At 46.8% G+C, this 14,090-nt stretch overlaps 1 protein-coding gene and 1 long non-coding RNA gene across 5 annotated transcripts in view; one reads left to right on the plus strand and one right to left on the minus strand.

Annotated features, from left to right (window-relative positions):
- LOC134360315 (inward rectifier potassium channel 2) overlaps positions 1–3,823 on the minus strand; it is a 23,696-nt gene extending 19,873 nt beyond the window's left edge. For 2 of the 4 annotated variants that reach the window (XR_010021316.1, XM_063074532.1), the window contains exon 1: positions 3,678–3,823. The gene's annotated coding sequence lies outside the window, so the exon portion shown is untranslated. Of the gene's footprint in view, positions 1–282; positions 427–472; positions 1,496–3,677 lie in introns of those variants that run through there. The other 2 variants (XM_063074534.1, XM_063074533.1) reach the window with 2 other exon arrangements.
- LOC134360316 (uncharacterized) lies at positions 3,078–13,293 on the plus strand. Its single transcript, XR_010021317.1, has 3 exons — positions 3,078–3,158; positions 7,605–7,705; positions 12,737–13,293. It is a non-coding gene; the product is annotated as an uncharacterized LOC134360316 (long non-coding RNA).
- The last annotated feature ends 797 nt before the right edge of the window (positions 13,294–14,090 follow it).

Here is a 14,090-nt window from a genome sequence, read left to right on the forward strand (position 1 = left end):
TGTACAGCATCATAAAGAAATACAAAGTTAATTTAATGGGGAATTAGTTGAGGTGAATAAGAAAAGGAGTCAAGCAAAGACGGGGAATTTGGTAAAGAGAAATTTTAGACTGTAGCAAATTCCGTTCACGCCTTTTATCTGTCAATGCCATATTTATTAAAGTGAAAAGATATCTATGGCTTTCCAATTCTACTGTCAATGCACACTATTCGGTCTGCTGCAGAAGCCTAGATAATTCACGGTCAAACACACACAAAGCACAATGCCGACTCCTCTTACTACCTTAGCAACCAGCCCGCCTGCATTTGCAATGCAAAGCGACCTGTCCAGTTTGGCAGTTCACGGCACTTTGGAACTCCCAGGAACCCTGAACATTTCGAAAACATGTGCAGTTAAGGCGAGCCCTAACGTGCACGAAAGAGAGCATCTGACTCATATTGCAAAAGGAACACGTCGGGTGCTGCACAGGCACCTTATCTCAGGTAGACTGAAGAGCCAATCCGCGTCTAGAGCCATCCAGTTCTTCTCTCGTCACCTGCTCTCACATGGGGTGTTGTACTTCAAATGATCTGCACACGAATAACAGCTTCCATGATCACGACAACAGAATGGCACGGCGTGTGGGTTAATTAGTCTTCCCAATTCTGGACAGACAAGGGGTGGGTTTATGTCGTGAGGCTGGGTCCTGCACCTGTCACAAAAGGTGTGAATTCTCCCATAGAATCATCGAGGATGCGGTAGGTTTGGACCCAAACCCAGGTCCAATCATACAATGGCAGTCCGCTCTGCCTCCCTGTTCCATGTCCGGCTCTCTGCAAACCCACTTCCCAAGGCCCGCCTCTTGGTCTCTCTGCACTCGTTTACCCGCCCCTTTACGCCGCACTCTGCTTCCTCCCTTCAAAGCACATTCATTTTTTCGGGCGGGATTTCGGCCCGCCCTTTTCCTTCTATCCCAGGTGCAACAACTCTGAAATAGTAAATACACCGTAGCTCGGGTGGTAGCTGTGGAGAAGCCAATGACTTCTCGCCGGGGCAGTTCTTCTTCCAGCTTTGTAGCACAGCTCCGGGACTGGGCTGGAGTTGGTCGGCGCCACGACAATTCTCCGCGAGAGCCCCAGCTCTCTGCCACGCTTGCCTTCCGGTTTCTCCCTTCTTCCCCAGGGGATGCCAAGGGCTGTTATTTCCCATCAGCGATTTCACAGTCCGAAGCTGGCAATGATATCACACTTTTCACACAGTAAATGTCGGAGGAAGTAGGCTTCAGCAAAGGAACTGAAACAACGAACGCAGGCAATTCTTCCTGAACAGGAACGGCACGGCTACTGGAACTCTGCTACAGCTGCCGCTCCAGCCCAGTTCGGGACGGTGTAACAATCGCCCCTTTGAACTGCCTTCCATAACACCGTCCTGCACTCCAGTCGTTGAATGCACCCTGTGCCTTCGGAGGCCGGGTTTCCAACCCTTTTAATTCACTGCCGGGCTCTGATTCATTTTCATTTCGTCTATTTCGGCATATTAATCTCTGCCCCCAGCAACCCCAGCCGGGTTCCAATTTCCCAACCGAACGCCAATATTTCGCCGGCTGCAGCCTAACCGGAGAAGCGAGGCCGGGAGGTGCGTCTCCCTTGCTTGTCACCTTTCTGATCTTTAGCAAGAACAGAACTTGTGACAGCGTCCGGATGCCTGACACGACAGAACCTCTCACCGCCCCCCTCCCGTCAGTTCCCGAGGCCGGCGGATCGAGGAACACGCCAGCCCTGGAGCTGAGTGTGCTGGTGCGAGGGCTCCAATTCCCCGCGGCCGCCGTGCACTTGTTGCTCGACAAGTAAACTCCGGCCGCCGGGGCTTGCACACGGCACCGCTGAGAGGCGGCGAGGGCGAGCAGCGGGGTACCGGGGCGCTGGAGGGATGGAAAGGACGAGGGTGGGGGAGGAGAATCGGGAAGTTCTAGAATGCACTTGAAAACAGGGGGAATTTCGAGATTGTTGAGTGTGGGTTGTGTAACTAGTGGGTAATGAGAGGGAGGAGGGCCCGAGGCATAGATTAGGTGTACAGTACAGGATATTCAAGGGAGAGAGGATAGAGAGTGTGATAGAAAGATAGGGAACAGGAGGGTATTTGGAGAGAGGGTAGAGCGAATGGGAGAGAACAGGGAGTATTCGGGTGAAAGTGAGTAGAGGGAGTGGGTTAGAGATATGGAAGTAGGCGGTGTTAAAAACTAAAAGGGCAGATATTGTAGATCGGATTTAGTGGCAGGGAAAAGCTAGAGGACAGAGTTGAGGTTAAGGGACATGAGAGTAAATGGGAGGGCAGGTGTGTGGGAAGAGGAGACAAGAGTAGGAGGGAACGCTTTGAACGCGGTTAGACAGAAGGTAAGGAGGATAAAGGGCAGGTATGTGGTTCAGCCTGCAGTGGTGGGGTTTGCCGAACGAGATTTTTTTCACGCATCGTGACTCATCTCCAACCGCCCAATTCCTGGTCCAGATTCGCTCGGTACCTTTGCTCTTCTCCGAGCTCCAAGCCCCTCTCACGCACACGTGTTATCTGGCAGACGCTCTCAGCTGTCTGGACTGCACTGGGAATAGCGACCGCTGATTGCAGCGTTAAAAACGATGCTGAAACCACTAATCTGAGTAGAAAACTACAGTAACACCCCCCCAAAAAAAATTATAACCAAGGGCTTGGGGCTGGTTTGACAGCTCTGACTTGTCTCCAACTCCCGGACACTTTATTGACCTGTCTACGAAGTTCATTACAGCACCCCTCTATCTCTGTGGTTACAACCTCAATCTCAGCTTGGCAAAGACTGTTTGAAATAGTCTCGACACACGTGAAAACAGATAATAAAATGAAACTGGACCCGACCGGTTGTACGAAAATATTTCGGCCGCAGGACAGATTTCCACTCCCATTCTGATGCCACTTCCAAAATATTATTTTGCTATTAACGCCCTTGAATATTTGGAACTTCCTATTTCGGCTGCCAATTATTGTGTGTGCGCGCGTCTGCAAACAGGACAGATGGTCCACGGCTTAGCCACGGCCCCTTTGCACATGCCCTCGGCTGACCAGCGAAGCGGCAGTGGGGAAGAAGCGACGCAAAACGTCCTTAAAAAGACAACACTCCCGATGAAGCGAAGAATGGAACGGGGCTCCAAGTAAGAGGCACGTAACCCCTCACAACTAACAAAATATGAACCGTGCGGCATCTTTGAATTCCGTCCAGCAAAGCCGCAGGCTATTAAGTAACCATGTTCCGGCCACACTCAAGTTCTGACATTAACGCACCCCATAACTAAACCGGTAGTCGAAGTGTTTCGAACTGATGCAACAACGCAGTCGCTCGTCAGGGTGCTAGCTTCCACCCACCAAGCCCGCCAGCCCCCTCCCTCCCAAAACACACACACCAAATAAGGGTCCCTTTGATAGTTTACGCTTCTCCCCCCTTTCCCCGGCAGAAAAGTGAAATTCTTAACGCAGAGTACTATCTACCGCACCATCCACTCACTCCGCACGCTCGTTGCACGAATCCAAAACCTGCCTCACTTGAGTTACTTGGGCAAAAGATCGGATTTTTTTTTGTTCTCTCTGTTACGTGTCTTGGAGGCACCCGTACATTTAATCTCATTATCAGTGACTGATAGAAGTAAAAAAAAAGTGATCTTAATCCTGGTTACCTGTTCAATGTCTGCAGCGAGTGTTTAGTTTGAGATCCAGCAGCAATACCTGTACTAGTTCGGAGTTAGCGGCAACTTTTTTTTGAGGAGCGCGCACACACATACACACTCATTGATACATGTAAAAACCCTGCTCCGGTGCTGTCTCTGTCTCATCGGATCTGGCACCACTCAGTTCTCCCACAAAGATATAAAGCGCGCCGGCTGGGACAGAAACTCCGCCCCTAACACACCTTCTCACCAATCGTCCGACGGCGGCGTAAACTGACAGCTGGATGCGCCAATCCCTGGCGAATATCTGTTAATTCCCCTCCTCGCCGCTCCACACGCGTCCATTTCAACTGTTGGAAATCGACAATTGCACTTGCCAGCAGAACTGGTTCTGAGAGTCTGGGTGATAATGTGTATATAAAATATAACAGAGTCCATGTCGAGTAGTAACAATAAAACGTGAAATTATTCTGCTTCATTTAATTGGGCATTCGCGAGCCTGCGCCAAAAAGCACACGGTTTTAATATTTAATTGGAAAACTCAAACTTTCCTATGGAAAAAAAGAATTAACGTGACAATGCTTCGGTTGAGGACTCTATGCATTGGCTAATACCATTCCTCTCTGGATCAGAAGTTTTTTTTTAAAAGAAGTTTTTAAAAGAAAAATAAACTATTGCAGGGACTCGGCGTGTCAAGTGTCGTTTGTGGAGGTAGTTTCGGATCGAGACCCCGCAGTCCTGCTTCAGGATGGTCCACAGCGTTGACCATCCCCTGCCTCCACTGATGCTGCCCGACCTGCTGAGTTCTTCCGGCAGGTTTTGTTTTGCCGCGGATTCCAACCTCCGGAGGCGTGTGAACCTCTCAGGAGCAGGTCTTGATGCACTTTTCCCGGGCAACGCCTGAAACGAGAATTTCCCGTATTTAGCGTAAAAGCCGCTCGTTATCTTCTAAGTGAATCAGCCTCCTCCACAGTGCCAGAACAATATATCTACCTATTAGGCGCAAGAGCTCCGCTTCGGAAGTGGAAACTTTATATATTTTATTGTTATTTATAAAAAATATGGATGCAAGGCACCGACGACTGAAAAATATCAATGATATTACAATATTTGGGGGCTGTGACAGCAGGTGATGATAGACTCGTTGGCAAGAACCTGCTTTCACTGTTCGTTCAATCTTCCATACTAGATATTCCCAAGGTGACTTTGCCTTAAATTGAACGTCCTGCCTAGTTGAACATAATTTAAGACGTCGCATTTTAAAAGTTTTTTTAAGCAGTGATGTTGTTCAATGCAAAAACAAAACAAGGCAGCACTGTCATTCACAATGTGGTTATAAGCACAAGAGATTCTGCAGATGCTGGAAATCCAGAGTATCACACACAAAATGCCAGAGGAACGCAGCAGATCAGGCGGCATCTATGGAGAGGAATAAAGAGTTGACATTTCGGGCCGAGACCCTTCATCAAGACAGTGAATTGGAATTCCAGATGTTAAAAAAAAAACGCGGGAGAGCAATGAGATAATCGGCAAAGTGCTGAATTTCGGCCCTCAGTCTTAGCACAAGGTTCTTGCCAGTCCTTCCTGAAAATTTAACTGTTAAGGAGATACAGACCTGAAGATAAATTAACAATCAGATATCTCTGGTATTTACACCTGGTGGTATCATGCTTATGAAATTGTCACTGAAGTGGACCATCAAGTGAGCGCAATCCCGCCCCACCCCCGTGTGGGCACAGTGGAGAAAGATGAGAGAAATTCCTTTACAAAGGTCCTCAATTCAATCTGAAAGTCATATTACAATTCTATCCCAAATATCTGAAATATAGCTGGTATCTGAATCGATTCACAGACGGGATTTACTGATTTCAAGTTATCGCCACGTTCAGAGAGGGAGAGAGAAAGAGAGAGAGGGAGAGAGAGGGAGGAGAGAGAGAAAGAAAGACAGAGACAGAGAGAGAGAGATAGGGAGAGAGAGGAAAAAGAAAGAAAGAGAGAGAGAGATTCCATTGTGATCTGCAGATCAGCCCCATGCTAATCAATATGTAATTTATTTGTGCTTAGTTAGGTTCTTCATGAAGGTATAAAAAATGAACTGGGGAGAGGATGGGTCACTGAAGCAGTTTCCAGAAGAGAAGAGATGAAGAGGAAAAAGTGGTTGGGTTGAGTTGTTCTCCGATCTTGGCAATTTACTTGCAAACGTTTCGTTGCTATGCGAGAGGGCATAGCCAGTGCGCTGTTGGTTGTGGAGGAAAACTGCGCACCGGATGATAGAATCCGGATTACAACAGACAAAATGCTGGAGGAACTCAGCAGGTCATACAGCATCAATAGAGAGAGATAAAGAGTTGACGTTTCAGGCCCAGAACTTTCATCGGGACTGCCTAAATAGGTTTAGGAAGTAGAATCAAATTGTAACTTATAAAATAAATTTGGTAGTGGCTTGAAAATGTATTAAGTGGTAAGATTCAGACAGAGCCCAAGGCTGAGTCCACCTGGAAGGTTCTAGCAAAGAGTTCACTGTAAGGAATAGGTCGGATGGCCTCTCTCTCTCCGCTGCTTGAGTGTATGGTTCTGTAACCGGTTTGATAACACATGGGAAAACCAATCGCCCGCAGCGTTGCCAGGGAACTGTGCTTAGTCACTGAACGGCGTTAAATGCCGGACAAAAATGACCGTGGCGTCGAGAGCAGGAACTTGCAATAGTGCCCCTGCGCTACGGAGCGAGCAGGCAGCGCTGATTCCGCTAAGAATAACGTTAAAGTTACAAAATGGTTGTCTCCTGAGTCAGTGATGATGAAATAAGTGCAAAACTCTATTGCCATGTCGGGGAGCCTGAGCTTTGAAATCTACTTTGTTTTAAAAGTAATACGTTTAATGTGTTTACATTAATGAGTGACTGGTAATTATGCTTACCATCGTGAACATAATTAAGATGTTGTCCTGTAGAGTGGTTAGCACCTCAAGTATACAGAATAATCGCACAGAATACTAACCATGATAGAGGTAGACAAAATTACGAGTGGGATACAGTATGTAGGGTAAATGCAAGAGGGCTTTTTTTCCCACTGAGGCTGGGTGAGACTCGAACTAGTGGAGCTCATGGGTTAAGAGTGAAAGGTGAAATGTTTATGGGGGATGATCGGGGGGGGGGGGACGTCTCCACTAAAGTGGGGAACGAGCTGCCAGCGGAAGGTGGTGGATGCGGGGTCGATTTCACCATCAAAGAAACATTTGGAGAGGTACATAAATGAGAGGGGTATGGACGGCTATGGTTCAGGTGCAGGTAGATGCGACTAGGCAAAATAATAGTTCGGCACGGGCTAGGTGGGCCGAAACTCCTGTTCCTGAGCTGTAGTGTCCTATGACTATGAATTGCGAACAATGCGGTGTTAGTAGTTATGTCATATCAGATACGATGTCCGACAGGACTGACTTATAAAATCTTTAAATGTTAATTCCAACCTTATAATTTTGAACATGTCCATCATAATTATTTGCTCAGAAGTGAACAAATCAATTCTTCGACCAACATTCGTACAGACATTTCTGAAATATCTTTACAGCAGACATTGACTCTGCATCGATTAATCTTAATATTCATCCCCGCTGTTCATATCATTTCTGTCTTTATGACTAGACTACATCAGTTCATTTCCTTGATGAATTCAGGGCTGATGAAGCCTTGGTGCGTCGAAGATGTTCCCTGTAATCCTGATATTATGCCACAAGGTGGAGCAAGTGAGGAACCAGACTCTGGTGTCTGGCAGTTTGGTGATGGTTTTCCGCCTTTGCTGACCTCAGCATACGTCAAAACTTTATTTTAGGGATTTCTGGGTTTCCGGGGATTTAACTTGTTTAAAATATGATGTTTTCATGTGGGGGATTTTATGGACAAATCAATATTGAATTCAAAAGATGCTTGTGTCTGTTTAGGTTCCACTTCTCAGGCGTGAGCACCAGGCTGTTGTACCAGAGCAACACGGAGGGAATACTGCTGTATCTAAAATGCTCTGTTTTGCATTTCCTGCTGTCGGGTATGTTCCTCTTAGATACAATGTCCGGGGGCGCACATCAATATACAGAATAGGGACAAGGCAGTTCTTCCCCGTAGCAGACAAAATGCTGGAGGAACTAAGTGAGACCGCATTTGCGGTGAGGAGTGCGCGGAAGACTTCAAAGGCACCTCGGCGTTGTGCTCGGTGTAGAAAAGCCACTTCTTCAGAAAGATATTGATATTACTGATTTTTAAAGTGGTGTCACAGTTAAAGGAGATTTCCCTTGAGACAGTATCAAGCCAATCGTGGTAGCTTGCCCATTAATCCACTGGTGTCATTTACTGAGGCCAGAGCTCCTAGTGCGGCCTCCTCTCTATCGGCGAAACACAACACAGACTGGGGGTTCACTTTATCAAGTACCCTTACTCTATCCACTGTAATAGCCAGGATCTCTCCCCCCCCCCACCCCCTCCAGTGGCCACCCATTCTATTTCCACTTCCCAATCCCACACAGAGATGTCCGTCCATGGCCTCCTCCGTCACCAAGCAGAGGCTTGGCTCACCATTAATCTGAGGAACTCAGAGTCTGCTTTACTAGTCTACAACCTGACAGCATCAACATCAGATTTTCCAAACACTCCCTTCTGTTTCACCCCTCTTTATTCTCCCTTTCTTCTTGAGCCCTTCCCTTTTCTCCTCCTCGCCCCCCCCCCAATGGCTTGACCATCACTAAAGTTATCTATGATGAGTGATGAGGTGATGCATTTTGGAGATTCTTATAGACTTTATTCATAATAGAAATTATCTACAAAAGTAAACCATTTGTGTACTGTTCTGTTACATTGGTTAAAATCAACTGATCTGTTGCCATTCTTGTGGCCCTCTTGCATGATACATTACTACAGTAATTGTGCAGCATCCTCACCCAGCCCGGCTCCTCACTGTCTAGTAGCAGAAGAAGCCTATATCAGTGCCCTTCTGGTAGCTACGCTAAACTTCAGTGCGTCCCTCAGCACGTACTCCTGGAATGTGCCAGTCAGGAGAATTCCTCCACAGACAGCTGGATGTGCTGGCAAGCTTTGAGCTGACCAAAAGGGCGTCATTCACTGAGTTCATGATCTGCCAGCAGTACGTGATGCCCGAGTCTGTGTGCCTCCCTGGGAAAAGTCAGCAGATCAGAAAAGGCGGGCAGTCAATTTGTTAAGATGGCGGCGCTTGCAAACGCAGCAGCGGCTCCGCTCACTGTCAGCCTTGTATTTCTCTTAGTTCTGCTAAGTACCCTAAGTACAGTAGCAGCTCTCACCAGTTACGATCAATCCCAGCTACGGTTCACTGCTGTGATATTCTGGTGCTACTGCAAATTATTTTCTGCTACTTATCTATTTAATATTGTTTTTCTATTACTGTCCTGTTTTTATCTACCACTTTAGTTAATTGCCTGAGAGGAAACCAAACAGAGTTTCATTGTACCTATGTATAATGACAATAAAGATCATTCAATTCAATTCATGGTCTTTTCCTCATGATCGGTGAGTCCAAAATGAGAAGGAACAGACCCAGGATAAGAGGGAGGGATTTAAAGGAGATCTGAGAGGTAACTTTTTTCATACAGAGGGTGAACTAAGCTAAACATTTTTTGAGGATGTGACTAAACACATTGATGAAGGTAGAGCCGTAGATGTAGTGTATATGGATTTCAGCAAGACGTTTGATAAGGTACCCCATGCAAGGCTTATTGAGAAAGTAAGGAGGCATGGGAATCCAAGGGGACCTTGCCTTGTGGATCCAGAACTGGCTTGCCCACAGAAGGCAAAGAGTGGTTGTAGACGGGTCATACTCTGCATGGAGTTTTGTGACCAGTAGTGTGCCTCAAGGATCTGTTCTGGGAATCCTTCTCTTCATTATTTTACTAAATGACTTGGATGAGGAAGTGGAGGAATGGGTTAGTAAATTTGCTGATGAGAGAAAGGTTGGGGATGTTGCAGATAGTGTGGAGGGCTGTCAGAGTTTACAGCGGGACATTGATAGGATGTAAAACTGGGCTGAGAAGTGGCAGATGGAGTTCAACCCAGATAAGTGCGAGGTGGTTCATTTTGGTAGGTCAAATATGATGGCAAAATATAGTGTCAATGGTAGGACTCTTGGCAGTGTGGAGGATCAGAGGGATCTTGAGCTTCATGTCCATAGGACACAAAGCTGCCACATAGGTCGACTCTGTGGTAAGAAGGTAGATGGTGCATTGGCCTTCAACAACCATGGGATTGGGTCCAAGAGCCGAGAGATAATGTTACAGCTCTATAGGACCCTGGTCAGACCCCACTTTGAGTACTGTGCTCAGTTCTGGTCACCTCAACACAGGAAGGATGTGGAAACTATAGAAAGGGTGCAAAAGATCTTTACATGGATGTTGCCTGGATTGGGGAGCATGCCCTCCGAGTTGAGTGAACTTGGAGCGACGGAGCTTGAGAGGTGACCTGATAGAGGTGTATAAGATGATGAGAGGCATTGATCGTGTGGATAGTCAGAGGCTTTTTTACCCAGGGCTGAAATGGCTAACACAAGAGGCCACAGCTTTGAGGTGCTTGGAAGTAGATACCGAGGGGATATCAGGGCTGTTTTTTATGCAGAAAGTGGTGCATGGAATGGGCTTCTGGCGACAGGGTGGAGGCCGATACAGTAGGGTCTTTTAAGAGACTCTTGGTTAGGTACACGGAGCTTAGAAAAATAGAGGGCTATGGGTAAACCTAGGTAATTTCTAAAGTAAGTACATGTTTGACACAGCATTGTGGGTCGAAGGGCCTGTATTGTGCTGTAGGTTTTCTATGTTTTTATGAACGAACTGAGTGCCTGGAACGAACTGCCAGAGCAAGTAGTTGAGGCGAGTACAATTGGAACAGTTGGGGAGGGAAGGGGCTTGGAGAGTCCTGGGCCGAAAGCTGGTCACAGGGACTAGCAGGAAGGATGCTGGGGTAGGCATGAACTAGCTGGGCTGAAGGGCCTGTTTCTGTCCTGTGTTACTCTCTGACTATGACCCACATCTTCCTTCCTCTGATTCCTCCCCTCCTTCCCTTTTCCCCATGGGTCTATTGTCCTTTCCTATTAGACTCTATCTTCAGCCCTTTGCCACTTCCACACATCTCTTCCCAGTTTATCATTACCAGCCCCATACTCCCACACCTACCTACCTTTACCCTCTCACCTGAACTCACCTATCACCCACCAGCTCGTATTCCGCTTCCTCTCCCCACCCTTTTATTCTGAATTCAACCCATTTTCATTCCAGTCCTGATGAAGGGTCTCGGCTTAAAACGTCAACTGCTCATTTCCCTCCATAGATGCTGCCTGACCTCCTGAGTTCCTCCAGCACTTTGGGTGTTATTTTCCCGATTTCCAGCAGCCCAAAGTTTGCGAATCTCTGCGAGTCTTCTGGGGAAGTCGAAGTCAAAGGCCTAATTTAGTCTGCAAGTTCAAGTCCACCGAAGGCTGGAGTTCTGGGGTTGGAGGACCGTTTGTGGGTGGGTGGGAGGAATGGGGCTTGTTTTGTTGCTTGTTATGTTCTGTTTTGTTCTGCCAAGCATGTTGAGGAGACACTGCCGTGCTGGCCCCCAGCCACACCCTCAAGTACATTGGTAGTTAAGGCAAACATCACATTTCACTGTATGTTTTGACGTAATCGTGATAAATATATCTGAATCTTGAGTCTGCAGTCTCTCTTGTGGTGCCACGATAAGTTTCTAATGGTTGGAGTTAGTCTCCTTATTTTGACTGCCTGAATCTCAGGACCAGATTTTTACCCACCCAAACAGCCCTAAACTCGCCAGCCCCTGCTACTCGCCAGCCGAAGAGTCACTCTTGTCAGATCTCAAGACCTCATTCCCACCCCATGGCCAGGCCTTTCTCAACCCACCCAAGCTGCCATCTCTCTTAAATCCCAGGATTCCATCTACGCCATCTGTAAGGAGTCTTTATATGTCTTCCCCACGGAATGCGTGGATTTTCCCCGGGTGCTCCGGTTTCCTCCCGCAGTCCAAAGATGTCCCAGATCATTGTGAATTGTCCCATGATTAGAATAGGGTTAATCGGGGTTGTGAGGTTGTTGGTTCCTTAAGGTTGTTATATTCAGGGGTGGTAATGGGGGCAAACTCCCACTACTTATTAAATGCTCCCAATGGCATGTGGCTCAAATAGCCTCTGACAGCCAAGTCCAGCTCCTGGCCTTCACGTGTACCTTAGTTACTAAGCCCTGCAAAACAGTTTCTACTGACAAGAAAATGGACAAAGGTGGGTCACTAGTGCCTTAAACCAGTCATATGGATCTCATCAGTCATAATTGTTTCCCAGATGGTAGCAGCTGGAATAGATTGTGATTGGGGTGACTCAGGCCGCCAGTGATCCATTGGGCCCTTTTTAGGCATATGGGGCATATCAGCCATAATCGGCAGCTCATCTAGGAGAAGGAAAACTCTGACCTCAATCCCCTGCTGCCTTGCGGCTGTACCCACTCATTGAGAAAGCTTCGGGAGTAAATCCCAGTGGAAAAATCTGGAGCTGGAGTCCCTAGGTAGACTGGCAACTCCAGCGACGCTGCTGGTGCCAAATGGTATCGGTCTCTGTTGTTCCTTTTGGTTCATCAGATGCATGGCGAGGAGCAGGTTGCTCTCCCTATCGTAGTGCCCTGGCTTGCGTATCTAGACAGCTAAGACGTAACATCCATGGTCAACCTTGACTGACGGAGGCCTCATCAATCGGGGTTGTGAGGTTGCTGGGGCAGTATGTCTCGAAGGGCCAGAAGGGTCTACTCTGCGTTGAATCGCTAAATAAAATTTTTAAATGAATTATGTTATGAGGTGTGAATGCTCACAATTATTTGCACTTGTTACAGTCTATAACGATACAATGGAAATCTCACCTTTTCAGCTCAGCCGACATGAGAAGGAATTGAATTTTACCACATAATGAATAATAGGAACAAAGTATCAATTTTGCACGTCAGGGGAAGATAAAAGAGCACAAATAATTTTTCTTTCACACAAACTGATAATCCGAATGTTCTTACCTTGACATGTACAGAGCTGTTTGGAGATGTCCTCCCATTTTGAAAAGCTTCAAGATGTTAGTCAAGAAGTTCCATTGTGGAAGAAGAAAGTCAAGGTAGCTCTGCAGTAAATATTGAAGCAAACATTTATTTGACGTACTGGGGGAGGAAGCCCTTTAACTATTGAATTATTGCAGTAGTAATCCATCCCAGAGGACCTCAAGTGTGGCAGCAGTGCTATAAATGCAATAGAACATTGACTATTGAAAGCATCGACTATGAATGTAAAGAATGAAAAAGAATGTTTTTTTTCTTGTAATTCTTTTTATTATAAAGTTAATTTTGTAGAAAATCCTTTGATGTACCAAGAAATATTTTCTTTACTTTGTAAATAATATGACTATAACTTTGCTCCATGGCTTTGGGTTCCAGAAGAGTGAAGCCAGGCCTTGGCCTGCGCTATTCCGAGCACCCAGTACTCAAAAACCCTCAAGGGGGTTATTTCCCTGGTGCTGCAAAGTCAAAGTGAAATGTCTTATCAAAGAATGTACATGCTACTTTAAGATTCATTGTCTTGTAGGCGTTAACAGGAAAATAAAGAAATACAATGGAATTTATGAAAAAACTATAGCTTTGCTTGCTATATCCAACACTTTCTGTGGTTTTTCTATTCCTGGGAATTGGTGTTTCCATCGCAGGTTGCAGACATCCCACGCTGCAAAAACTCATTTCAGGGAGGTAGCACCATCAATTTGATGGAGACTTCCGGGAGAGGTGGGATGTCTGCAATAGATTAGCTCCTTAGCAGCTAGCCAGCTAGTTTAAATAACGTTAGCTATGCTAATGAACGAATGACACCTGTTAAACTCACCTCAACATGTCTTTTACAGTCTTAACCCACCATGGGCAATAGAAAAGTCACTGTTGCAAACAGTGCAGCGAGCAACACTGTCATTATTTTGACCCCTATTAGGCAGGGGTACACCTTAGTGTAGTCTGGGGTGACGTACATTTTATATATTTTTTGGAACACTGCCACTCTAACTTTTTTTGGAACTCTCTCGCTCTTGCTCTCTATCGCGCGCGCTCTCTTGCTCGTGGTCGCTCTCACTCGCGCTTGCTTTCTCGCTCTTGCCCTTGCTGCTCGCGCACTCTCTCTCGCGCTTGCTTTCTCACTCTCTCTCACTCTCGTGGCCGTTCTCTCACTCTTGCTTTCTCGCTCTAGCGCGCGCGCTCTCTCGCTCTCTCTCTTGTGGTCGCTCTCTCGCTCTCACTCTCTCTCGCGCTTGCTTTCTCGTTCTCTCTCGCGCACGCGCTCTCTCGTGGTCGCTCTCTCGCGCTTGCTTTCTTGCTCTTGCGCTCGCTCTCTCGCTCTCTCTCACGCGTTCT

The sequence above is a fragment of the Mobula hypostoma genome, chromosome 22, assembly GCF_963921235.1.
Source record: "Mobula hypostoma chromosome 22, sMobHyp1.1, whole genome shotgun sequence".
Classification (NCBI taxonomy): domain Eukaryota; kingdom Metazoa; phylum Chordata; class Chondrichthyes; order Myliobatiformes; family Myliobatidae; genus Mobula; species Mobula hypostoma.